The sequence below is a fragment of the Scleropages formosus genome, chromosome 19, assembly GCF_900964775.1.
Source record: "Scleropages formosus chromosome 19, fSclFor1.1, whole genome shotgun sequence".
Lineage (NCBI taxonomy): Eukaryota > Metazoa > Chordata > Actinopteri > Osteoglossiformes > Osteoglossidae > Scleropages > Scleropages formosus.
The window spans coordinates 18750911-18772045 of NC_041824.1; the positions used below are offsets into that span (position 1 = coordinate 18750911).

Genomic DNA, 21135 nt, shown 5'->3' on the forward strand with positions numbered 1-21135 from the left:
CGGACAAAGCCCCGTCTTTATTCATCCTTCACCGATCGCTCGAAACCCGGACGAGGCGCGTGTTCGCGTCCCGACTGCGCTTCCCATTTGGTTGGCGAAGTACGGTGGGGTTCGGCGAGAGGATTCCGCCGGAGGACCCCCGCGAAGCCCACCGACACTCCGGGACCCTCGAACTGACACACACAGGGATATCGATGCTATGCCACCACCATCGCGGCGTCTCTCCGCTCGAGCTCCGCATCACACTCTGAAATCGAAGCTCGCGAGGTCGTTGAAGGTACGGCATCGCATCCCATTGCTCCACCAGCTCTTTCGAGCAAATGCTTTGAGCTGTGTGTGTGTGTGTGTGCTCGGGGTGGGGTAAAATAAAGTTAAATAAACTATTCTCAGCACTACTGGACACACAGGCTACGGCGATGCATCGAGAAAACGACTGTGGAGCTTCCCTACCGCAGGCTGCAATACTAACTTCCCTGTAAACATGACACCTGTGCCGTGCCGCACTTTAGCGATATAATATTAATATGTTCTTATTTTAGCCGACTGCTGAGAGTGGCTGTACTGAGGTGTGCGGCATGAAAGTTTGAATGATTTAACGGTGACAGTAGAGGAACAAACCCACATGATTTACTCCTTTCGGCAATTCGGCAGGATGCATCCCAGCACGTATGTCGGTTAGTATTTGAAACGAACTTAAACTCGATAATCTGTGGCAAAGTTTCTCAAATGATGCATTTCAAACGCCTCCATGGAGTCGCGAGGCGCACGCGACGCGGGAAGCACCCAGACAACATTCTCCGGGGCAGAATTTCACTGTGTTTGGGGCTGATCTAGACTACAGAGCATCCTGCGAGAGGAAGTCCGATGATGAGATGTAACATTGTGTTTATAGGTGTTATGAGATGCCTGTGAGCCTCTTTAGATGGAATGCAACTGCCAGAAGACTGGGGGACCACTGATGAGATTATTTTCTTCTGTGTGTGTATGTGTGTGTGTGTGTGTGTGTGTGTGTCTCAGCAACGTCATAATGATGAGCTAAGTCCTCCTCCAAACTGGAGAGGCATTCGCCCAGCAACCCAGGCAACAGGAGGAAAATTCTAAAGAACACAGAAGATGTTTAAAAAAATGCTGTTGCAGGGATGTATGGCCTCGGGCTGTTATGGAGGCTACTGCATGCAGGAGTTAAGAAAGCAATTTGGACAATCCTGGACTGTAAACAATGAAACCTGGTAATCTGGCCCCCACCACTCTGTTCTCCTCTGTCCACCACACACACGCGCACACACATTCACGCTGGCACTGATGCACACGTGCCACCATTGATTCAAAGTTTAACAGCCTTAATTTCACGTGAGGGGTTCGCTAAGAAATTAGTGACCCTTAATTTATACCAACCATTTGTGTTTTAGGCTTTAAGAAAGGGTTGCATTTCATTCCTGGTGCAGGTTCTAAGCTTCCGTCATACACCAAGATGCAATGCATTATTAAACATGTTGCGTAATCTTACTAGGAGCAATGTGCAAGCAATGTATTTCTTTAAGATGTAATCCTGCCTCCCGGTGCAAAACAGCAATGTCTTCTTTAAGAGGTTCGCTAGTGGGTTTGAAAGAGATTATTTTATTCCTCATATATGACACATGAAAAGCATCTGGTAATAAGATGCAACAATACTTAAAAGACGATGGCGCTGTCTGTAATCTCATCTTCTTGTCAGATTTATCAGTGCCAAGTACAAGGGTGGCTGCTGAATATCTAGATATTCCTCTAGTTCATGCTATTCCCCAGCCTTCAAATGGCTTGCTTGTTCGCAAGTCAAAGTGGCAGTTCAGTAATTTAGGGTGCAATTTTGAATTCCAGATTGCTTTTGTGGGTTTAACTGATGTCCTGCATATTAAAGCAAGCAAAGGGGGTGCATGGTAGTGTCTATCAGACAATGTGAATCAGCGTGGGTTTTCCAAAGAGTGATGCAGCAATGCAATGCCACTCAGATAATAAGAATGGACCGTACCCCGGCACTGAGTATATCATGTACTGGTTGGCTGAACTCAGATATCTGCAGAGCCCAAGGTAATTGCTTTTCCTGGGCTTTTTTGTGTCAGCCTTTGAGGTGTGAGTTGTCGTCGTTCCTGGATCTGTGCTTTGCAAAGCGCGCTTGATGGATTTTGCATGTTTGGCACTGCGTATTCTTTCAGTGCGCTGGACAGAGTGGGGGTGAAGGAGACCACCTTGCATTCAACAAAGGAAGAAAGTTTTAGCATGCTTGAAAAATAACTGGGAGACATGGCAAGGAAATTGCTATGCTTAGCTATTGATGGATGAGCACCGTCTGCACGCGGTAAATATTGTCATGGTGCTGCTACTCAAGTCAATGTTGACCGTACCTTCCCTCCTTAGTGCCTGTCCCAAAGGGCGGAGGCTTACCTGGACCAGGAATGCAGGGCCTCTGGTCCAACAAAGGCTGCTGGCTATAAGCATAAATAGGTTAGGAAGTCTTTTCCAAGTTTTTTTTTCTTTTGGACAACACGGCAGGTGGCCCTACTCTCCGTCAGGTTTTGGTGCGCACTAGGAGTGGCAGCAGTTACGGTAGCATGCCCTACAGCAGGAACCCGGTCCGGTCTTATTCAGGTAGGATTAGCTGTACGCTTTTACTCATAGAATGCTGTGTGGATTAAAATGGCTTTTACAGTGTAAGAAAATCATTTCATAAATACTTGGTTTTTGGCACCATTCTTGTTTTGGGGATCAGCTCATATTGAAGGACTGCATATTGTCTATGTCGTCATGCTCAGGAAGCAGCGAGCCCACATCTTCTTACGCTGAAGATATCTTCTCTTTCAGATTATTTTCCCTCAGTGTTTTCAACTCTTCAGCATTTCATGTGGCATTATGAGGATACTTATACATTTTTGTCCTTGGATGGGTTTTTGTGGGGGTTGCAGAGATGATGGTTTTGTTCTCAGCTCAGCAACTTCCTTTCATTTTTATTTATTTATTTATTGAAACCAGTTTCCGTTAGTGTCAAGCAGTGCTGCCCCATGTTTCATTAAAGTGCCAAGAACAAACAGACTTTTAGATGCGATTAAACATTTAGCCGAGGCTTGAGGCGAACATAGCGAAACGCAAGAAGGTTAATACGTACTGAATTCACAGGATAATGGTAATCACACTCCGACAGGATAAAAACGTGACACTCCTAAAATGCTATTTGCATTGATAAAAGACAAGTATTTAGACATGCTTTGTTCACAGAATACTTGTGAGGGCCGGTATTTTTTTTGTCTTGAAATGAACGTTATGATATTTGGCATTTCTGGTAATAGGAGGCGTCTGCTTTTTATAATCTTTGAGTCCTGCTGAAGGAATACCTAGCCCCTGCATTCTCTTCCATTAATCAAGATGTCTGACACCTCAACCCTCTTGACTCGTTTAAAGACACCCGTGCACCATTCAATCTCCTGCCTGTAATGGATTGCATTTTAATGGCTTTTGATACCAACTTATTGCAGATATGCCTGTAAACAGCGTTGCCCCTGGCTTAACAACAGGCAAGAAGGCGTTATATTGGCTGTGGAACCGCACAAGGAATGGATCAACTTGTTATGGGCATCTGAGGCCCATAAACAATAGGCCTTTTATGTCCCCATAAACCTGCCGTCACGTCACGTGACCAACGAAAGACAGCAGGGGGAAGGGAAAATTTATTCACATAATGTGACTTCCATTTGGCCCAGTTTCATCTCCTGTTAGATTCCATTCAGTATCTCCCACACACCTCCTTCATTTAACAATGTTCCAAAATACGAGTCGCTGAGTTGTCCGCACCTTGTAGTAACAAATTGATGGGTGGGTTGAATGTCAGCAGAACTGATCAAGTGAGGAGGACGCAGACTTGTGTGTATGTCTGCCATGTTAATATACATGCTTGACATGGGATTGGGACTAGAGCAAGTTTCATTTGCTAAGAAAGCCATCAACAATGCTTCAAAGATGGTGGGACTGACAGTCATACACTGCTTCCATTTTTCCTCAACATTCTTATTGTCTTCTGCAGAAACTTCTATTCCCGAGAAAGAGCCATATGGGCAAAATGGATGATGATATCCATTTCCTCTGGTGTGTGAAAGAAATTCAAAGCAGTTTGGTCCCCCCTGCGTTGAGTAACACCACAATATTAGATATGAACGGACTCTGTGGCTGAAAGGAAGGGCCTTTTATGAAATGTCATCTTAATGTGTCAACCAAGCAGTGTTCCAATCCCGAGGTGCGAATTGATGCAAGCCTCAAAGCCAAACCCAGCATATCTTCCTCGCACTTATATCCCATTTCAGTTCATAGTGGGAGGGGGCTTTTAAAGCTGATCATGCAGCTTTTGCGGAAAAGATGCTTTTTAGCAGAATTAAAACCTGGCCGTGAGGGGTAACCACTATGCAATGGTGAGTTGATTATTTTTAAAACTTCGGCAGAGTCACAGAATTGTTTAGACTCAATTTATGAGAATGCCTCTGGAGAGATTTTGGAGGCCCATTTGAGTGCTTTGCTCTTTCTCCGAAAGCCCTGCGGTCTTCGCACAAAGCCAGGCAGGCGTAGTGCATACCGAGCAGCCCTCAGGAGGCTGTTTTGTGTGTGGTAAACTAGTGCATAGCAGAGCCATGTGGGGCTTAATCAAACTGTGTTTGATGACACCACTGCACCCTACTGCTCTCACTCTCTTTCTCTCTCGCTCTCTCTTTCTCTGTGTCTCTTCCTTTCCCTCTCCAACAAAGGCTAATTATGTTCTCTGGTGTTTGGAGAAGAGAGTTAATATGAGGTTTATTTTGTATTATTCAGTTACGCAGTTCCTCCCTAGACCCATTCAAGCTTTCAGACTTGTGCACACATTCAATACACAAGTATAAAGTGAAAAGATTGCCCAATATTGTCAAATGCAGTGGTGGTGTGTGGGCAGACTGGCAAAGCCATGGTGGGCAACTCTAGTGCCTAATAGGAAATAACAGGTTAAGGTGGCCATGGCTGCACAGTTAAGATAAGCCTAACTTCATTGTCCAATTTCTGTTAGTACAGATAAAATACAAAATGTGACTGCTAATAGAAACAATAAACATTTAGGAAGTACAAAACAAAGAATACATGTCGAAAAATCATAATTAGAAACAAAATGCCACTGCTTTGGATTGCAAACTAAAAGGTGGGGTCCTTCTACAAGCCAGTAGAGCACTCCAGTTTTCTTTTTCAATGTATTCTCTCTGCTTGCCTTCTTGCACCCATTTCACCTTCGGTCAGGCAGATTTAGCTGTGTTTCACCCTTTCCAATTGCCTGTCACTGTTCCATTAAAACCTTCCCCGACTCTCGAGGCTGTGAAATCGAGCGCAACCCGCTCGCTTTGGGGCGAGTGTCGTGTCCCTTGCCAGCCCCAGGCTGCATTTTGAGCTTTCCATAGAAACCGTGCTTAGAGTCATATTACCGAGCTGATACGTCGCAGATCATTCGGCTCGTTTTCTTCAGCGGTCAGTGGCTGGCGCACGTTACTGTGGACCCGCTGCATTAATAGAGCCGCACAACTTGTAAAACCGTGAGACCTTTCCTTTCCACCTAAAAACAACTGGCCATGTGCTTGTTTTGCATTCTTTAACAGTGCACAACAATATGTTAAAAAAAAAGCCAAGTACTAACTGGTCAGGGTTCATAGCCATCCATATGCGCCAGCACTGCTTCGTGGGGAATCTGAGGGAGTTGCCCTTAAAGCTGCGAGGGTTACGCGAGCAGTTGGAGTACATGCTATTCATGAATAAAGAATATATCTGTTATTGACATTAATGTATTTGTAAATAAAGCAGAACTAATATATTGCAGCCATGCAACAATGCCTGTGGGCCAAAACAGTCTAAACATGAAAGCAGAGTACGGCATTAGTGAATGGCAATGAGCAGAAGGATGTGGGTGTCGGAGTCAAATTTAAATTGCCATTTGGAGAAGCTCTGCTAATACTTAAAAAATGTATGCTATGCAGTGATTAGCAAAGTAATAGAGAATGTAACTATTGGTACATTGGGTCGGCGATCAGAAACAGTGTTCAAAAATGCTTTTGTATAATCGAAAAATCTCTTGACTCCAGTTGTTTTCGCAAATAAATCAAAGTTGTCATTCGGTGTGGGGGAGGAACCTATGCAAAAAAGTTCTCAAACCGACTTTTTTCATATTCTTGATATATTGTGCATGCAGCACCAAATCAAAATAACCCTCCTTTCCATAAAAAACTGTGTATACTGCATATGCTTGGGTTGGGTGGGGGAGGTTTCCCAGCAACTTATTTACTGTAAACCTAGCAATATATCCACAATTTCAATTTCCATTGGCTGCGCTCCAATGTATTTGCCTTCTTACTTTAACAGTAAACTAAGTGCCACTCACTTTTTAAATTAGTTGGCCCGGTGGTGTAAAATTCAGGCCTGCTGGACCACCTGTGAAGTGCTGGACGAAACCACCAGCTAGTATGAAAATTATTGGATGCTTTCCCAGCTTTATAAATATGGTTTCTGAGTACTACGCTTTCATCTAATATCTTCTGCACAGGACAACAGCCTTGCTTGCTGCAGTTGCTTATCCAAGACTGCTTTTAGGTGTGCTGATGGTTTTAAAATGCTCAGTATGAGGGTAATCATCAAATATAAAGCATCAGTCTGGCTAGTAAAATTCCTTAATTATTCAGTCACCCATTTTTAAAGTTCCTGGCAATGCCAGCGATTATGTAAAAATGGAGACCCAGACCAGCTTATTAGACTGCCTACCTGAAAGTGAGGTAGGCTGGCTAGGAACCTCAGGCGATAGAAATGCGTCACCTGACTCATCAGCTCCATATGCTCCATGCTCGCTCGCTTGACTGAGCGGTAACGTGTTTATGTAGGATGCTATGAAGTGATGAAGCACTTGGCAGGATGTAACGTGCAAATGGAGTGGACGAAACCGAGGCTGAACTTTGTGTCTGATTGTCCTGTGTGGCATTGTGGAGAAAAAAAATTACGTTCTGTGCACGATTACAGATTCCAGCTCTGCCCTCACTTAGTTGCTTATGCCATTTTGTGTAACAGACTTATAATGGTGCACCACAGATGCGGTGTCAGCTGCTGTGAATGTTGCTGTCTGCCAGCGGTTTCCTTCTCCGTGCCTAGTGTATGTAAGCATTGAACGTGTTTTGATGAATGAAATTTCTAGGAGTACATCTGACATTACTGATGAATGACATCTGTAGGATGACAAGAGTTTAGTTCCCTTCCACCGCCGCTTGTGGGTAGGCTTTATGTGGCCAGCAGAGCAATACACACAGGGCAGTCTGTAGGAAGAGATGATGTTGATGATGTCACCCACCTCCCTGAGGGCAGGTTTTTAAAGAGTCTGTACACCAAAAATCTGTTCTGTTGCACTCCGTCATCAGCCACTGCTGGCTGCGATGACGCAGTTTTCCCACGTTCCAACTCACCTCCTGTACTATCCTCGAGGCTCCAGCCATCTGCTCACAGGAGGGCCAGCATACTATGCTCTCCCGTTAATCCACAAGTCCTTGTGCTCCTCCCGACAGCCCCCGAAGAGTCGCAGCTACTCTTGATCTTTCCTGCATCCCTAACCAGTACACGACTTAGCCTCTTCCTCCCTTAAGCCCCAGGAAGCCATCACCTTCTTCTGATACAAGACAAGGTATCTCTCTTGGCTATGACCACACGGTTTATATGTGGGTGACCGGGTGCCTGGCTGGCGGTACCAGACCATGAATATTCAACACGCCTCTCCTCCGACCACTTCAGTAAAAGCCTTTCAGAGACAGTGGAGGTGAGGTGTAAACAATGGCTCCACCGGTCACTGCCTCTTACAGCAGGGCCCACCCCACTCCTTCAGTTTTCACTTTGAAAAGACGAGACCTCCCTGTGTACTCTTCAGGGAGGTGCTATGACCCCCCCCCCCCTCGGCCGAACCACCCTTCCTTCCCCTTAATGTTTTTTTTTCCATTCCAGGTTCACATATATACTTCACAGCCTCCAGCTGCAGGATCTCCTATCATCTATGGCACAACAGGGGGTTTCTGCAACAGATCGGATCTCTTGCTTAAACAAAGTAGAGAGCCCTGCGCCAAAACGAATCAAGATTTTAACGCCCACCGAAACAGAAGCGATTTATGGGGATACAAGACAGATATAAGATCTCGGTGCTGACAACATTCTACCCGCCGTGCTCTCGTCCTAAGGGCTTACTTCTATTACAAGGCAGAAATTGCATTTGAGGGGAGGGCGGCTGCTTGTAATCAGTTTCCCCGCTGTGTTTCGTCTGCCTCTTGTGCAGATGTTCCAATGGGAAGACGGTCGCCTCTCGCCAGTGCTTGTGCAGCTTAGAATCTGGATCTGAAGTCCCTGTGCCCACCCACCCTCTTCCCATGCCAACCGGGCTCTGTGTGAATGACAATAAGTAGGGACAGTCAACAGCTGGAGAGGCGGGGCGTCTGCAGAACAGCAGGAGGTGAAAGAAGTCTGAAAGCTCCTTGAAAAGCTCTGAATGGTGTTGTGACGAGAAGCAGTGGGATGTAGGAATTTGGCACTCTGGATACTGCATGTCCACTGCATTTCTGTAATTCGGGCATCTGTTACTGAGACCTCGCCTCACTTCCTAGCACCACCGCCCAAATTTATGTTCGCCGGTCTGATCTGTTTGACGGTCACTGGGCAAGTCCACCTCCTGCAGATAGACGGTATCATTCCAGTTCAAGTGACCACTCTGCGGTAAAGAGACATTGGTCCACGATTCTGTTGGATTCAAGGGCTGGTAGTTCTTTATATAGTAACAAAAAGGAGAACAATTTTCATGGATGTGGAATACATACAGTAAGTTAAATATAGAGAACCTTAGGGGTTAAGTTGTTAGTGAGGTTATTTGTACACTGTATTTCCCCGCAACTGCACTTTGTTGAATAGGATTAATGGAATGTCTCTACACAACAATTTTTTACCAGTCAGATGGGATCCACAGTTTTGAGTGTTGCGGTGACTGTCCAATAAGCGGTAGATGAACTGGTGTAGGACAGATTTGTGCTTATTGTGCACTTACAGCATGGGCTTCTTACACTGAGCGAACAGCTATGAAATCACGTTGCTTCCCGAGTTTCCCAACTGCCATCTCTCACCGATCTCACGTCTATTAAAACTTCACAGCCACGCACGCCGTCCAATTTAGACGCTGCTTGCACACAGTAAACGTGACGTGGACCCGCGGGACGTGTGCCACCCAGGCTTGTTCAAACATCCATGCCTCTCTTTGTGAGCACACCCTCATTTGAGACGCGTTCATCTCGGACCGTCTGCCCTGCGCATTTCCCATCTGCAGCCAGTGGCTGGCACCTTTGAGCCAGTTTTTCAAAGCACGCGCAGCAACACGGACCTCGGCATCTGTGAAAAGCGAGGACTGTTATCGTAAGGCACCGGGGGACTGCCACATCTCATATCGGCGACCATCTCCTTTGAAGTCTGCTGGTAGAGGAAATGTTTTCACAGCAGCAGTAAGATAGTTATTTCTTCTTTGCTTGCTTATGTTGTTCAGAAATGTGGAAAGCCTGTGTGTATATTTTGGTGTCTCTGTGCCCTACCAGTGCTTTAATGTCTTCCTTTGCTTTCCGCGCTTACAGCAGAAACTGTAACAGAGCGGTACCTGCAGCTAGAGGGCCGTGCTGGGATGGGGGTCAGGGAGGTGGAGGAGGTGGACAGCTGTGTCCATCGCTCTCACTCTTCTCTCTGACTCACCTGTGATCTGTTCCAGTCCTAGCTAAATAGTAACCTGCTGCATTTATTATGTTGAGTAAAATTTCAGGTAGCACAGTAGGTAGCACTACAGCATCAGAGTTCCTGGATTTGGGTTTAAATCCAGCTCTATGTGGAGTTTCCAGTTTTTTCCCCTGTGTTTCCATGAGTTTCTTGCACAGTTGTGAAACATATGTTTCTGGTAAATTGGTTGTGACAGGTCGGCAAGCAACCTGGCGTGTGGCTGCAAAGGGTGGATGTAGGGAATTTCATTTTCAAACAAATGTGGTACGAAAAGTACCCCCCCCCCCCCCCCCCCCCAAAAAAAAAAAAAAAAAAAAAAACAAAAACAAGTGGCCTCACAGTCCCGCTCACAAGTTCTCTCTCAATGTTGGGGCTTTACTTGCTGCATCTGGGACTTGTTTGACTCCTAGGTGAAGCTGGAGATTTAGAATTTGGGGAGCATGGTCTAACTTGTTGCGTTCCACACTGATTAGTCCAAATTACACTTAATATGTGAAAATATGAGTGTCCTCTGATAGACTGGAATCCTTTCCAGGATGTTCCCTCAATGCTTTGTGGGATTGAATTTGGATCACTATGACATTGAATTAGAAAAGTTGTTATTGAAAAGGCACATTGTCAGATTTATCATAGCCCACAGAGATTTTTTATCTTCCAGTCTCCACAGGTCCCATGTGGTGGATTAGAGTTCTCCTCCGATCGGGACCCTTCTTTCGTACCACAGCTGCCCCGTTCTGCCTGCTTCCCCTTTCCAAATCATTGTCAGCAGCGGCAAGGTTGGCTGAAAAGATTAGGCAAGCGATAGTACTTTATTTCTTCATAACCACGGGATCCAGCCTCGAGTGTGATAACCCCATTTCGTATCAAATATTGCATATTTTAGCATGAGTAACATGAACTGCAATTCATTACTGCATTTGATAGATAAACAGCAACTGCTGGGGAACTCAGTGGCACCAACGCCTGCTCAGATGGTAAATTGCAAAACTGAGTGGTCGTCGTCTACTAATAATACCCCTAACTCAATGCCATCCCATTAAATGGGAATGAAGTATTAATTAACACAGTTGGGGATTGTTTTATTTCTCTCTTCTTATGTACTATGTGTGTCCCCTACATATAATTTTAGAGAGACTTCATGAAAACCTTTGGATGAGTGCAAAATGAGATATGTTAAAGATTATTACATTAAAATGCACAAAAGGCCACTTCTGGATTCACTTTGGCTTGCTTATAATGAGACCCTGACTAATTTTGTCTTCTGCTGTCGAGAAGATAGATAGAGCACTTGGTCTGGGAGAGTATCCACCTTGAGTATGTTTTGCTTTTTTATCAGAACCTTTTGAGCGCATATGTAATATAGAAGGATTTATTATTTAATTACTGTTAAGTACTGCTTGAACTAATTTTTTTTTCAGATTTTCTTCTTGAATTTACAAATTTTCACTGACTCTGTATTCAGAAATGGAGTAGGTGCTAGGTGAAGTCTTTAAATGGAGGATGCTTCATCATTAGGGTAACTGTAAATAGTTTTGTCTTGTGGGAGGTCAAAGATGCCTAAAATCCAGTGTATGAATGGACACTGATGAGAAGATGAAGTTCTAAGATTTTAAATTCAGTGGCAATATGTGAAGCTGAATGGGCTCAATAATCTTAGCCGAACATTCATATTGGACACATTTAAATGATGATTAGATTAAAAGAGTTATAAATATATAACCTTGTCAAGTAAAAATTTTACTTAACGGAAAAGATAAAGTTTCAGAACCAGGTGAAGAACAAACTGTTCTAATATAAGGTTGCTTTGGTGAACATTATGAGAGCTTTACCTTTAACAAGAATTGCACTTACATCAGTTTTTATGTGTACAGTAATAATTGTCATGCTGACGTACTCTGAAGAACATCACAGGACTGATCTTTGAAAATCCCAAAGAAACCACCTGAACTTTAGAACCACCTGTTGGCATGTTAATGTCCATGCTTCAGTCCAGATGTTGCACATTCTACATTGCGAGGTATTGACTGCAGTTTATATGGCTGTACAAAGAGAGTCTGTCAATGAAATGTAGATACGACATGTAGCATTTAGATGTTTAGAGATCACCCCCTTCACCGCCTTCTTCCTTGGCCCCCCGACTTCAGTGTTCCAGATCCCAGCGTTTGCTATGGAACACCTTGAGCCAGAACAGCTTGGGAGAAGGTACCTCTCTTCCCCCCTCTTTAACAGCATCAGCTACCTGGGATGTTCTTCCATGTTTGCTATGAATTTACGGAAGGGGCTCCCGTATGACGTCAATGCCTCGCTTTGTCCTCCTCTTCCTTCACGGATCCCTGTCAGGTGGCATTCTTTCAGCCACGGGGGGCTGGCATCTGGTTGATGGGGAGCAGGGCTGGGAGGGGAATCCACTTCCTCCACTGCCTCTTCCTCGCCGGAGGTGCTTTGTGCTGACTGGGTTTATATTCAACGAACCAAAACAACAGCAGCAACAGGCACTCTGCCAGTGCAAACTGCCGCTGGTGACAGATTGCGTGATGTACCCTCACCAAACTGAAGAGGAGTGTACTGGAAAGGGAAAAAAAATAATGTTTTTTGCTGTGTTAAGGACAGGATGTGTTTTGTGTGTTTTGTTTGCAATCAGGCTTATAAAATATTAAAGACAGAATGTATCTGCTTGTCCGCAGACACAAGATGTGCAGTCGCATGAGAAATAGCATGAGTTGCATGATAAAATGGTTGACGTGCTGATTTATTCAGTCCACCACTCTTTTTGTTTGCCTGTCCCTTTGTCTCCTGTGGCCTTGTATGTTGCCCGGTGAAGCTGAAAACCATTGAATGGAATGTACTGAAGTATTAAAAAGCAGAAAGAAGGAGTGCTAAAAAAGGAGGTCTGCTAAGGGAAGATTGAACATTAATGTCCTGGGAGAGCAACCATTGTTGTACCCTTGAGCAGACTACATACTAAGAGCGGGTTCTTTGTAAACATCCCGATGCATAAATGGAAGAGAGTGCAGTCAACGTGACGCACAGCATCTGCTTGCAAACAATGTGCTCTAAGTAACACAGCAAAACAGAGGTCTCTCAAGTCTGACTGCTCATGTTTTGCTCTATAGATTGAATATAGGAAATATTCATAACGAGATTTGCCCAAAGTTCTAAGCAGACGTCAGGCACATTAGCCGCAGTATGTAAGCCAAGGGTTAGACATTCGTTCGATGGAGGGCCATGCCATTTACTTTTTTCTCTAAATGCCTCTCAATTAATTAGCACGTTCTAGTTAATTTAATTTAGATATTTTTGATGGCAAAGCACATCTCATGATTACAGTTATTTGCTCCTCAAATACTGTAGAGCTCATTTCCGAAATACTTCAAGAAGTAGCGTGCGCGCTAAACCGATAACTGGACCAATTATGCAGGAGGAGTGATTTGGATGGAAAAGCGGCTACCGTACTGCCGTCCGTACCAATGATGTGGGCCCTCCAGCCGTACACAAAGTTCATATGCTTGTCTTCGTCGTCATTGTGGCAATATGCGCTATACCGATATAGCTGCATCGTGATAATATGCACTATAAGGCATTGGCATGTGCTTTCCAAAAAGAACTGCTTTCAGACATGCAGGACACACTTCTGATGGGAGCTGAAACAGACAAATGTGCAATCCAACAATTGAACGTGACCGAGATTGAGGGGTCTGATTTTTAAAAAAAAAAAATAATTTTCATTACTTTTCCCCCATTCCAACAAGTGTCCGACCTAGGAAATACTGAATGTAATGTTGGAGTAAAACAGATGATCCAATTATCTAACCAGTGACTATGCTTTACACTCTTTCTTGACATTTAATTCTCCTCAAACTAAAACATTTGTGCGCAAAGGGCAAATCATTTCTGTTCCTAAGCAATGGCTAGTATCACTTCAGTGTACAATGTACAATATCAGTTCAGTACAATGATCCCCGGCTTGATATATTTAAGAGTTGTTTCAGTCCCAGATCGCGTGAAGAAGCTCAGTAGCACCCTGTAAACTTTGAGAGAAGACAGCAGCAAGCTCACACTTGGAAGTCTAAATAAAGCAACTGCCAATTAATATGGTGTGAAACAGTAATTCTGAACAGCCTCCCAGACTCAGTCCTTGTATATCTGAAACTGTTTGGCTGAAAACACTAATTGACGAGACAGCCAGAAATAGGCACTTTCTCTGTGGAGCGTGATTTTAAGTGGGTGTCCTGTGTGTGAACTCTACGGGACACCCTTTTGCGGAAATGTTTCGTTGGCATGTTTGACGGGACTTGGAGACAGGAGGTTTTTTAGCACATATGGGAAAAAGGGAGTGAATCTTAGACTGGGGCTCTGTTATGACTGATTGGTGAATGTGAAGTGTTATCGGATGTGAAGATGCATGCTGTTAATTGGATTTGGTGAAGTGCAATTTATTTAAACACAATGATGTCATAATCCCTGTCCCTCAACACATTCTCAGTTATTCCAGTCTTTGTAAACTATACAGGCAGTTGCAGTTGCAGAATGAGCACTGCTGAAAAGTAAAATCACTTCCTGCAAGTCGTGTGGAACAAAGAAATTGGCTTAATAATTTTCACAATATATAATTTTATACATGATATAAATATGAATAAATATTGTACAGGCAAATAGACCGCTCAGGAATATGGCAGATTATTGAGGAAAGCAGTGTTTCAGCAGGTAGCACTATCTCTTATCGCAGCTCTGGGACAAGTCCCAGATTTCTCCCCGTGCATATTCTACTCATGTTCTTCCACGTTTCAGAGACATGCTGTTCAGACAGATTCCCTTCAGTGTGTGATGGCATGCGTGCGCATCCTGTGATGGAGAGACATCCGGTGCAAGGTATGTCTTGCTTTATGCAGTTTACTAATTGGGAAGGAAGGTTAGAATATCTGCAGCCGTAATCGAGTGAGTGACTAAACCTATTCATAATGGATCAATATATTGGCAGCCCAGCTGCTCTGTAATGCACTTCTGTTTCTTGGCAGCGATCACTTGTCATCAAGCGGGTGAAAAAGTGAACACCGGGGAAGAGAAACAACAATGGAGCTATGCAGGTGACACATCAGGCTTACATTGACATTTCTTTATTTATTTAGCAGACACTTTTCTCCAAAGTGACTTCCAATGAACTCTATTTAGTGTTACCAGTCCACACATCTTATTCACTAAGGTGACTAACACTGCTGGATACATTACTTACACTGGGTCACTCATCCATACATCAGTAGAACACACTCTCTCTGTCACTCACACACTATTGGTGAACCTGAGCAGCATGTCTTTGGACTGTGGGAGGAAACCAGAGCACCCAGTGGAAAAATAGACACAGGGAGCACATGCAAACACCACACAGACTGAATGGGGATCAAACCCACATCCTCTTGCACCACCCAGGTTCTATGAGGAAGCTGTGCTACTTGGTGTGCCACTGTGCCACCGTGCCACCGGACTTCAAAACCTCTTTTGACTTTAGCTGGGTTGTTGATCTTGGGGGTTTGATTCTTGCTTAGGGTGTGACTGCTTCATATCCCAGATATGGGATTTGGTTTTCTTTTTAAAATTTCAGAGTGAAATTTACCAAACTAGCATGTTATAGTAGTTAGAGCTACTGTCCTTGGATCTGAAGATTGGAGGTGTGAGACTGAAGAGAGGACACAAGAGAGATTGGAGGAGATTGGACCCAAGTGCAAATGAGTTTGTTAGAAGTTGGAGGGCAAGGCTGGAAGTCATAGTCGGGGACAGTCGAAGGGTCAGGCGACCGGCAGTCAGAGTACGAGTGAGGATCTGAAGATGCTGTAGGGCGATGAGATGAGGAGTCAGGGGCCAGGATACGAAGAAGAGGTTGCGAGAGCGAAGGGGAGCTGGACATTGAATGCAGTAAGAGCAAGCACAAAGGGGACAGTTGTCTCAAATGAGATTCCGTGGAGAAAGGGTGGTGGACTGGCTCCCTTTATACCTGGCCTGATTTGAATCAGGTGCTTGGGGTGTGGTGCTGGGCATGACAGTAGGTATGGATCCCACGTACAGCTTTATTCCTTTTGAGTAAAGTATTTACCCTGAATTGCTCCAGTAAAAATCAACCAGTTGTATAAATGAGTGAATTACGGTCAGTAGCTTAAGTTGCTTTGGAGAATAGCACAAGATACATTTATATTGTTTTTCCAATGAGATATACAGTTGTTCACAGAGCTTTCTTGACATTTAAATGATAAAATATGCAGGTGAGCATTCAAAACAGACATTGCCTTTTTAAAGGTGACTGTTGTTGTACATCAGTATGATCTTTAGAGACAGATAATGACTTGATTTGTGATTAAGAGACATGCAGCGTGTGGTACATTGTTTAGTCACCCGAGGAAACTGTGGAGCTGAATATATTTTTTAAAAGATATATATTTCTTTTTTTGGTATATACATAAATTTAAATGTTTGTTTGTTAAGCATTTTGTTTTCCACGTTTGGATTTAAGTGTAAATGTGAATGCGACTACAATCTGAGTCCCTAGATTCTTGCTGTCCCAGGATAACCTAGAGCAAAATGTGTGTAAATGTCATGCAACCATATTGTACAGCCTGTATGAAGATGCCATGAAATATTTCCATCCATTATGTATGAATTTAAATGCCACACAAAGACAGTCTACTGTGAGATCTGATTAAAGACTGCATGTTGAGGTTGATTTAAAAAAAAAAAAATGACATTTTGGGGAAGGAGTGGGATGACATTTTAAGGGATATCTGACCAGTTCAGATCCAGTTCCAGATCTGATCAGTTTCCTCGTAAAACTAATCAGAAAAAGCCTTTTATACTTGAAAATGACATTGTTCCTCTCAGGGTTGTTTTCATGAACCTGTAGGTTGCTAGTTCAAGTCCCAGGAGGGAACATGCTGTTATGTCTTTCAGTAAGGCACTTAGTCTGATTGGCTCCAGTGAAACATTTGTAAAAAGCCACGCATTAAGAATTTAACATCATCGTTATATATTTCATGTATAATAAATAAATAAATCAATATAAGTGTTATGATTGGTCCATTATGATATTGTATCGTAACATCATATTTAAAGAAAACTGTACTTTGAAAGGGTATTTTAAAACGTATGAGTTGAAAAGAGTTTTCATCTTTCGGCTATACATTTCAAAAAAAGGCATTGATGTCCGGAGTCAGTCAGCCTGTTCCATTCAATGCAAACGTTGTTAAAGCCATTAAACTGATTCAGCATTGCACCGGGGAACCCCTCCCCCACCAAATACATCCACCTCATGAAATCACATTCAGCTGTGTGATCTGAGAGGGCTTACACTGGAGTAAAGTGTTCTTCAATTCTCCAATGAGGTGCCTCATAAAAGTCCACCTCTCCTGTAATCATTTCAGCTCACGTGCCCCTTTCGCTCATTTCGCGGAAACGTCCCTAATCTCCTTAAGACAACATGATAGAGTGGTAATTTCGATGAGATTTCGTCGCGTCCGGCGATCCATCTCCATTAATAGCCAATCTGAAGAGGGCCCCTTTTATTAATTCTCCGTGAGGACGGGATGATGGAGTGCAGGGAATTATGCGTGCCAGGAAACAATGGGGCGGGTGGGTCGACGGTGATAACTTAATGAAGGCCAAGAAGGCAACTGGTCCTTGCTTCAATATCAGGGCCTTCCTTGCTCTTCCCAAGCAACATGCAGAGCCACTTTCAAGATAGGCTGTCATCCTTGGACACAGGTATGGTTTCATCTCTACTTGCATCTGTTCGGTAAATCTTGAAAGCAGGCCATTGTTACAGCATTCAGTAATAATATTGTGAATCTAATGGATACACTCTCCCACTTGATGGGAAATGTGCTTTGATAGCAGTTCACCAGAAAAAAAAGCCTCTTTCTTTGAGTGCTTTTCTTTGGTGACTTTTTTAAGTGTTTGTAGTGTCCCTTGTTTCCGTCACCTTAACCTCAGTGGGAGGAACTGTATGTAGGCAAATGCATCTTTATTTTAGTAACTGTTAATTGTTTTCCACGTGCTTTCACAAGTATTTAACACGAGTTGAAATAACTTCTTGTTGTTGTTTGATAAAAAGAATTGAGCACATCTGAGTAAAACAGATTAGATTTTTTTTTTTACAACCTTTGCTCTGTCATACCAGGCTAGAAAAAGTGGACTTCATTCTCTACAGTTACATAATTCACATGCACACAGTAGGAAATTGCTTGTCCCAAGTGGGGGTCGTGGCAAGCTGTATCCTATCCCGGCAACACAGGGCACAAGGCTGGACATGGATGGGACACACCCAGGATGGGGGTACCAGTCCATCACAAGGTACCCCAAGCAGGACTCAAACCCCAGACCCACTGGAGAGCAGGCCCTGGCCAAACCTGCTGTACCACTGCACCCCCCTCAGTTACATAACTGATGAATTTCTTTAAACCAACTTAGTTTTATTCCATTACACAGTGGGAAGTTTTAACTGGAGTAGTTCAATATTGTTGAATGCTGTTGCTCAAGTGTTCCTCAGTAAGGCTCTTCCTGGGACTTGAGCCAACAACCTTTAGCTTGAAACACTGAGCCCTTAGCCACTACACTACACCATCCCCATTTACTTTGGACTTTTGTTCACTGATCGAGCCAAACAAGTCAATCAAGTTGAGTGTTTCCCCTAAATACAGCGCATCTTCCGCGCGGGTCAGAGGGGCCTAGCGTGTGCCTGAGCGGAGGTTCATCCCGGGTGGTACCTGGAACAGCAGGCCCAGCTGTTGAGAAAAAAGGGCTGAGGGGGTGACATTCCTCCAGTTTTCCCGCCGGTACCATGGTGTCCTGCTGTGCCTGCTGCCCCTCTGCTACCCCACTGCCCCCTTTCGCTAGAGAAGGGCAGGCAGGTAATTAGGATGATTAATAACCCCTATCCTGGGCGACTGCAGGAGTAATTAAAGAATTGGAGTCCCAAATATTTCCATCGCACTTCCAAAGGGCAAGATGGTAACTGTTGAACTAACAGCTTGCCTGCCTCGGAGAGCGGACTCACAGATACCCACACACAGACAGCACCTGTACCCCTGCCAGCTCATTTGCCGTCCGCTTGGTGGTGAGATCTGCTTCCTTGCCGAACAAACCACGGAAAAGCAAGGCGACAGCGAATGTGTAATGTTGGAGCGCTGCGGCTGGCATTACGCAGCAGGGTGGCGAGGGGACGGGAGAAAGTGGAAGGAGTCAGTGATGATCTATAGGGCACAACCGCCATAGAAACGATTTCCTACCAAGATTCTCAGCTTTAAGAAATGCTGCCAAAACCCTGACCCGCTGTTGACCGCAATCAAACGTAGGGTGTTGCATCGTTTGTTTGTTCTCAGTGATCACATACTTCCTGTGAATGTGCATGTAGCACCAGTGCTTGGCTGAGCATCACTGAACTCTAAATGCCTTGTACTGTAATAAAGCCTGTTTAGAACCCCAAAAGCAGGTTGGTGATGTGTCATGCTGGTCTCTAAGGAACTGAATATGACAGTGAGTGGTATTGTGAGCCCAACACCCATAATGAAGACAGAGAAGTGTGTCCCCACTTACAGCTCTAGCTCCAGCACCAGGGGATGGTTTTGAATGGCATGGCAGCTTCCTTTCTCTCCAGTGTCATGGCCTGAACCAATTACATCCCCCACCCCCAAACAAGACAGTTGTAGCTGCTGTAAAACTTTGCACAAAACACTTTTCTGCAGTCTGTCTCACTTCCTGAACAGGTAGAAGAGTAGGAATTAGGTGAGTGGAGGAGTCTGAGGAGCAGGTGGAGCCAACAACCATAAATTTATTGTGGAGACACCACCAAGGTAGTTGTGAACTGACAACAGGTGTTTGATATGAGCTTTGGGAGGGTTCAACCTTCCAAGAAGAGCTGCTCGTGCCACAGCCTTTACCGGAGGTCAGGGGAAGTTGAAGACTTTCCATCTGCTCCAGTACTCCCTTGGCACAAAAGTTAAGTGACAGTAACTCAGAATCAGAACAATATGAAAGGTCACTTTTGTACGGGGGGTGCAGTGGCACAGTGAGTTTGACCGAGTCCTGCTCTCTGGTGGGTCTGGAGTTCGTGTCCCACTTGGGGTCCCTTGCGATGGACTGGTGTCCCACCCTGGGTGTGTCCCCTCCCCCTCCAGCCTTGCGCCCTGTATGTTGCTGGGTTAGGCTCCAGCTTGCTGCAACCCCACTTGGGACAAGCGGTTTCAGGCAGTGTGTGCGCACGCGCGCTTTAGTATGGTGGCAAAAAACAGGTTCCTTTATGTTAATGTTCACAGTTTTTAATCACAGCTGTAGCATAAATGTAGAACATTGTTTTCAAAGGCCAGAAAACTTTTCTGTCACATTCGTTGAACATTCGCGTACTTCCTCTTCGTGTGTATCACAAAACAAGCTGTAAATTTATGCATTGCAATCAAGCTCAGCTCGTCTATGTTTAGAATGTAAATGCGAATTAATAATGGAACCTGCAGCTTCACAGGCTGCGCATCCCCCTCAGTCATGTATCCCATGTTCACGCCTGCTGGGTGGGCTCTCTGAGGGTCCATGCCTGTCTTAACCTCCACACTTGTGGTACATTGACACCAAAATAGCTTATTTCCTTTGCTAAACAGGTTGCAGCGATTGTATGCTGCAGGATGGAACCTAATGTGAATAGCCTTGTACCAGGCAATTAGCATTGTACTCTTGTGGCTTTAAACAAAGGACCAAAAGAATTGACACTGCATTTAGCTGAGCTGCCACTTCTCCACTGTCTACTGGGGTAATAACTTCATTGTGAAAAAGCAGCTTAACTTGACCATTTTCCTTTTGACCTTTTAGGACATTTATATGTTAATGTGTGAGGCTAAACTGTCAATGTAGTGGACCCTTAATATTTTCTAATTATTGGCACATCTCCAAACACACATTTTTATAGTTTTTTTCCCCCAATGTCTATTGTGACTATAAGTGTCTTGGATAAAATGCATGCATTTCATCTTACAGTTTCAGCCATTTACAGAGCTCAGTATTAGTACCAGGGGGTGTACTGGCGCAGTGGGTTTGACCTGATCTTGCTCTTTGGTGGGTCTGGGGTTCGAGTCCCACTTGGACTGCCTTGCAACTGACTAGTGTCCTGTCTGGGGTGTGTCCCTGTCCTCTCCAGCCCTACGCCCTCTCTGGCTGGGTTAGGGTTAGGCTCCGGCTTGGCGTGATAAGCTGTTGTAGAGAGTGAGTGAGTGAGTATTATTACCAGAGCAACTTTAATACCTTGGTCAAAAATGCAACAGATGTCTCCATAATGAGATTTAAACCAGAAACCTTGGAGTCATACAGCGGTGC

The 21135-nt window shown here is 44.3% G+C and overlaps 1 protein-coding gene across 2 annotated transcripts in view; it reads left to right on the top strand.

Annotated features, from left to right (window-relative positions):
- The first annotated feature begins 211 nt into the window (after positions 1-211).
- The window catches only part of grm4 (glutamate receptor, metabotropic 4), a 244553-nt gene continuing 223629 nt past the window's right edge, over positions 212-21135 (top strand). The window contains exon 1 of one of the 2 annotated variants that reach the window (XM_018760620.2): positions 212-277. The gene's annotated coding sequence lies outside the window, so the exon portion shown is untranslated. Of the gene's footprint in view, positions 278-14816; positions 14883-21135 lie in introns of those variants that run through there. The other variant, XM_018760621.2, reaches the window with a different exon arrangement.